At 39.5% G+C, this 6,806-nt stretch overlaps 1 pseudogene across 1 annotated transcript; it reads left to right on the plus strand.

Moving 5' to 3' along the window:
- Window positions 1-5,010: 5,010 nt before the first annotated feature.
- On the plus strand, window positions 5,011-6,403 carry LOC149013579 (replication factor C subunit 2-like; annotated as a pseudogene). The gene is made up of 2 exons (XR_016174132.1): window positions 5,011-5,576; window positions 5,735-6,403. The product of XR_016174132.1 is annotated as a replication factor C subunit 2-like (transcript).
- Window positions 6,404-6,806: the final 403 nt, after the last annotated feature.

Consider the following 6,806-nt stretch of genomic DNA (forward strand, 5'->3'; position numbering starts at 1 on the left):
CCTGCAGCTCAAACTGCAATGGTTCCCTGCTCTCTACTACTGAATTTCTAGACTTTGGTTTGGTTTTGAGTTTTTTTTTTTTTAATAAAACAAATTTTATAAGCAAATCAGTCCTTAGTAATACATAAGGCAACTGGGTTGGCACTGGTATTTAAGTTCTAACTAGCTTTAGAGGCTATACTATATGCTATGTTAATAAAGTGTTTTAAGAGCGTGGGGGATTTAAAGTTACAAAACGATGTTTGGCATTTAGTTAAAATATCTACCAGAGATGCAGCTAAGTATATTGGTCATTTTTTGGTTTTGGTAGAAGGTGGACAACTTCATTGACGTGACACCAGATTTCTTTGATTGAGATCTTTGTTGTTGTTGTGTACTTCAGCCCTTTCCGAATTGCCACTAGTGTTGCTTCCATCTTGTTGAGATTTTGATTCGTTCCTGCTTTTATGTAGTTTATTCCCCCTTGTTCAGTTATCCCCACACTCTATTCTATGCTAGTCAAGTCAGCATCAAATACCTCTGCACAGAGACATGAATATGAGTTGGGTATATATTTGTCAATTAATAAAGTATGAAATTGAATTTTGCTTATGTTTTTCGTATTTTTTTTCCAAGGTGGGGATGTTATCTTGAGTTTCTTTTGTTACTTGTAACAAGTAATGGACATTGTCAAGGAGTTTGTGGGATTTGGTTTTTGATTTTTAAAGATCATGCAGTTCTTTCTTTTCGCACAAAATAACAAGTAACTATTAGATTGGAGAAAAGCTAGCTTTGCTTTTATGTCCAACTGAAGGTTAAGGAAGAAGTCATTGCATATATGGAGTATAGATTTTTGTGCAATGTATTCTGTTCTTAATTCTATTGTTCTTGCTGCCCAAATTCTCTTAGTCCATTCACATGAAATGAAGACTTGCCACAGTGTCTCTGTTTTGTCTCCCCAAAATTCACAACAAGTTTGCATCTCCTGCCATTGGGACAAAGTACACTTAACTAGTAACCCTGCATTCAGAAGATGCCAAAAGAAATATTAAAATTTGTGGCACAAATGTTGTTTCGAAAAGAAATTTCCACCACTGCTTAAAAAGATTAGGCAGAGTGGAGAGTTTTTCTTTTTCCAATGCATGTCTTGCTAGATTGGCAGTGAATTCACTATTGGGAGAAATAAAAGAGACCCAACAATCATCAGAGGGTGAGAAAGAGGATGTGGATGGAGGTGGAGTAGAGATATTGAAGTGTGTGAGATATTCCCTATTTAGAAGCAATAGCTGAGACATTTCAACCACCGAGATGCCCGGATTCCAAATATGTGCTTCTGGGAATTCTTTGTAGATAGTGCTTCCCTGTAAGTACCATGGGTCAAATTAGAAGGATGTATGTTTTTCATTACACACTTTTCAACATACCATGCTCTCCAGAGAAGGGATAATAGTACACATGCTCATCCATGTTACCAACCCATTTTTTTCCTATACTTTTCGGTTTAGTAGTGTTGAGTTGGGGAAATACTTTGCCTTTATACATCTGGCTCACATAGTTTGAGGTTCATTGAGTAGCCACCATCCTTGCTTTAGGAGAGGTGCAGTGTTGACATCCTCCATTTATTTGAACCCCAGTCCTCCCATCTTTTTTAGTTGGGAGCATTTATCCCAAAAGATTAGATTTAGCATCTTTTATTTTTCAGACTTCCCCATCCATAATTTTTTACAAAGGAAATCTAGTTTTTTGCATGTTATCTTCGGGAGAGGGAAACATTGCATGTAGCACAGAGATAAGGGTTGAACATTGATTTGATAAGAACTTTTGTCCCTGCCCATGAGAGGCATAAGCTTTTCAGGTAGCGAACTTGTGGGTCACTTTATTGAGAATGAAGTCAAAGATTTTTTATTTGACTTTTCCATGGAACAAGCTTGTTCCCAGGTAGCGAGATTCCTTTTTCATTTCCGCAATTCCCAAAATTGATAGGATTTGGGATTTCTCACATTGGGCAACATTTATGCTAAAGAAAACCTCACTCTTTTGAAAATTAATTTCTTGCCTGATAATATCAGAAAAGAGTTCGAGAGCAGCTTTGATGGACAATACATCATCCTTTCCCGCTCTATAGAAGAGGAAGGTATCATCCGCAAAGAACATGTGCGAGATCTCAATGGCAGATCTCCCAATTTTGATTCTTTAAATAAGTTTTGAGCTATATATTCAATGAAAAGTCTAGAAAGAACTTCCATGACTAAAAGAAATAAGTAAAGGCAAAGGGGCACTCTTAGCTTTTCTGTTAATTTGAAACTAAAAGACCTCTTAACATGTTTGCCGTCCCAACCCGCAAAGATTTTTTTGTGTTGTGAAAATTTCTTAGCGGTGTTGTTGCAGGAGAACGGTTGGGAAGGGGGGGGGGGTATTTGAGTTATCAAGAATCAAAACAATGGATATGACGATCAAGGCATCGCGAAGAGAGATCTTGGGGCAGATCATCTCCTGAGTCTTGTCCTAGGAATAATCGATATTGGCAAAACCCTTCAAGAGCTCGAGCCCTGCCTCACCTAGCTTCTCCGTGACAAGAACCGTAGGCTTCGCATGCCAACACACCAAATGAAGCCTTCCTTTGACCTCAACGGTTGGGAGTGTCAATGGTGACATTGAAAATGTTGGAGAGAGGAACATGCCATGAGAGAGATTTTGGGTTTTCTTCAAGGAAGAAGAAGAGAGAAGATTCAAGGATGCAGCAGTAGCTGTTACTCCTGAGATCTACACACCAGCTCTCTTAAGTCTGTTCAACTTCAAGCAAGATTCTTCTTCTCCGGAATCCAAATAAATAGCTTTGAAATTAAATTCGGATTTCCCCCCTTTTCCCGGCACTTTGTCAGTTTCTTTTTTCAAGGCTTTGTCATATTTTAATTAACACACGCAGCGGGGCCGGGTGGTTCGATTTCGTCACTTTTTCTCATGGTTATTTCTTTTTTGTTTTGGACATGGGTTCACGCCCCCTCCCCTTTTTTTTTTCGCGGGGGGTGGTTTTTTTTTTTTGCCGCCGGGGGGCGCCCCCCCTCCTCTAGGAAGTTTTGATATTTTTAGAATTAATCATCATCAAAGATCTATTGCAGGGAACCGAGGTGGGTACTCGATTTATCAAGAATCAAAACAGTGGATTTGTAAATTATCTTTTACATAGTGTATAGTAATTTCTTTTTTGTTTTGGAAATGAGGTTCATCCGGGTCAGCTTGCGCGCACCAAGATTTATTTCCTCAGGGGCTTAGATTTTTATATTAATGCTGCCGAGTGGATGCGAACCCACTTCCTCTAAGGAAGTTGGGTCTTTATCCGCTTTAACATACCACCTTTGACAGTGTATAGTAATTTCTGTAATTTGAGAAGTGCACTCCACCTCCTAGATGCCAATTGCTCAAGACACCAGCTTCAGAAGAATCCACTGGAATCAATTGATTCTAGTTTGCTTGTTATAGAGAAAATCTATGAGGTATTTAACTGAGAGAGCAAATAGGTCACCTTAACATTGTAAATAATGTCGGCATAACGATTTTTGATAAAGCATGGGTGGGGTAACCATTTTCAGCAATGGAAATTCGGAGAAATTCCAACTTTAAATTTGGAATAGGAGTCAGAGGCTTCTTTGTGTAAATTTTAAAACTTTAAATCCTTAAATATTAAAGACAAAATTTATATTTACCACCATATTATATTATTGGAAAAATAGGTATTTTAGTTTCAAACTAAGTACATAACATTTAACCGTTGATGGTTTACAAAAATTGCAAAGTAGGCACTGTCCAATTTTGACAGGCAATAGTCAGTTTAATTAATTTTTTTTTTCAAATCATTTTTTCTTTTCTTTTATCCATTCCAGATTTTTGTTCGTGATTGCGCGGATATTTTCCGTATGTAAAGATGACACGTGTCTTTAGAAAATCAAACGTTTGAGAGGTGAGGGAAAATTGGTAATTGGGTTTATTTGGTTTAAATTTTTTTGTAAATTACAAAAATCCACCCATGTGAATTATAATTTGCAAAAAAGATCACTTTTACCATATTGATGAAAAACGACTTAAGTGAAATCCTACCGTCATTTTTTCTTCAACAATGTGGTGTTTGGGAAGTTAAGAAACACTCAAACTTTGCACTTCTTAGACGAACTGCTTTGACATCTTATGGAGGAGAGATTAGAACATAAACAATGTCAGGAAACGAGATTGTGAAGGCCTTGAACTTAACGTCGAGATGAACAAAGCAATTTCAAGCTTTTGACAAGTATTTTAGTCCATATTAATCTCTCTTCTATTCAAGTTTAGTCATGACTAAGTTTTACGTTTATTTCGTAGTTTCATCAGGCATCTCGAATCCAAATTGATCTCTTTTCTGAAAGTCTTAGTTCTCTCGTGAACTTATCTATTTTATCTTTGTCCCCCTAAACAATTCAATGTTGAATCCATGTATCTTTGGATTCTTGAAAATTCAGATTAATCTCCTTTTTGACGATTTTTAGAAATCTTGAACTTAACCTGCCTTCTTTAATATTCAAACTTAATCATGACTTCTTTTTAAGTTTTCTTCTTTGCTTCATGAATCACACCATGCCTTCACCTTCATTATGAATTTTTTCGGTTTCTAATGGCGGGTGTTCTGGAGAACAAGAATAAGCGGTTGTTGAGAGAGACTCAGAGTGGGTTTCGTTGCCACCGGAGAAAAGGCAGAGCGATGACTAGATTTTCATTCAAACTAGTTTTTCCAATTTGATGAAAGTGATCTTTCTGCAAATTCTATTTCAGACTGGGTGGGTTTTTTTAAAAACTAAATTACGAATTAACCCATGCTTCTCAACCTTAACATTTTTTTGAGAGACTGTGTCCGCGCAGCTGCAAACAAAAATCCATCCCATTCCTGACCATGTCTGGTTGATGAGTTTGACCGACCGAGCCGGTGTTTGGTCGCAGGCTCATAGAAAGACCGGCAAAAGACAGTTACAAGCTTCCCTCCAATTTTAAGTGGAACTAGCGGCAAAGAGCGCCAAGCAACAGACGGTTATCGTTGTATCGTTCCAGCTTTGAAGATTCGAAGTAGAGTGTACGAGATTTCGGGAACACATTGCCATCGGTTTCCTGACAGAGAGAATCAAATTTCGAAGTGGACGTTGGGGGCCTTAAGGCGTGTCAAACCCTGCAATGGCAGCTTCATCATCTTCGACATCAAGAGCAAATACGATGTTCCATGGGTGTTGAGTTACAGAGCCACAAAAGTAGCCGACGTTATCGGGAAGGAAGATGTCGTGTCGAGGCTTCAATTCATCACCAGAGATGGCAACATTTCCCATATTATCTTGGCCGTAAGAACAACTTCTTTGATCTGTTTTCCCCCTTCTTCAATTCCCTAAGCATGCTCTATTGATTGTAACTTTAAACCTTGGATTTTACTTTAGGTTTTATCAAATCACACAGCACACTTGTTTGTTATTTCCTGTTTCTGGAGAATTGATGTTGTGAGAAACAAGATTAAAATGCTTGGCCGGAAGAAAGTAACCCTAACCCTCGGGGCGGCACAGAAGAATAATTTTGGACGAGGCACACTGGTAATGATACTAATCCCCTGTTGACCACATTCCTCTTGTCACTAAGATTATATTTATGTTAAGGATTTTCACTTAATAGATATGGGGAAATTTTTTAGATGTTGACGATGTCTTCTAGAACGCCTAATCTCATGTTATATTTTGGACAAAAATTTCAGTGTGACGTCTGGAGTACGACAAGCCTTTAGGCGGACAATGGAAATTTATTCAAGTTCCGCACGTTTTGCTCTTGCATGTAATGGAAATTCTTGCCGTTCATATGGTAGTCGTCCAAGCTGAGAAGGTATGCATTGTCGTCTTTGTTTCTTTTGATGATGGTGTACAAATGCTCCATTGAATAGTCCAGCAAACAAGACAATTAGGAGCAGTTAGGGGTGTCAACAAAACTAGGGGTGCAAGTTTGGCCCTAACGGCCTTGACCCGCCCAAAGCTCACATAGGGCTTGAGTTCAAAATTTTGGCCCTAAGGGTGGGTTAGAGCCAAAATATTCTAGCCCTGACTAGGGCCAAGGGCGGGCCTGGGATTACTCTTTGGCCCGCCAAGCTTGTCTCGAGCCTTCCTTGATTTTTGGCTTTGATCCTGAGCCTAATTTTGGCCCTAATCCTGGCCCTAGTTTTGTCCTTGATGTTTGATCTTAAGGAATTAGGAACATGGACAATGATAGGGCCAATCAGGGCCAGGGCTAAGTATAGGGCTAAGGCCAAGGATAGAGCCAATTAGGGTTAGGGACAGGGCCAGGGCTAAGTATAGGGCCAATCAGGGCTAGGGCCAAGGATAGAGTCAATTAGGGTTAGGGACAGGGCTAATCAGGATGGGAATGGGTTTGGCTTAGCCATGTAGGGCTTAGGGTCAGGGACAATAATCCTTGGCCTTAAATTAGGGTCAGGGCGGGAATAGGCTTAGATTATAATATATAGGGCTGGGCTTGGGATTGCAAAAATCCGACCCAACCCGACCCTGTTGTAGTCCTAAAAAAACCCTATTAACTTGGCCCAACCCAAGCCCGTCCTGAGCCCCGCTTGATCTCAGCCCGATTTTTGCAACCCAAAGGGCGGGCTTGGGTTACAAAATAATCAGCTCTGACAGGGGCGGGTTGGGTCGGGTTTAGGTTTAGCCCTCGGGCCAACCCGGCCTATGCTAGTGTAATTTAGTTAAATGCTCAAAAGCAAAAGAAGTGTAGCGCTGGTCTGTCAGTAAAACCCATACTTTTCAAAAGGAAGGTTGAGGGTT

This window comes from Hakea prostrata, chromosome 6 (assembly GCF_041222555.1).
Source record: "Hakea prostrata isolate BN-2017 chromosome 6, UWA_Hpros_2, whole genome shotgun sequence".
In the NCBI taxonomy this organism is placed as follows: domain Eukaryota; kingdom Viridiplantae; phylum Streptophyta; class Magnoliopsida; order Proteales; family Proteaceae; genus Hakea; species Hakea prostrata.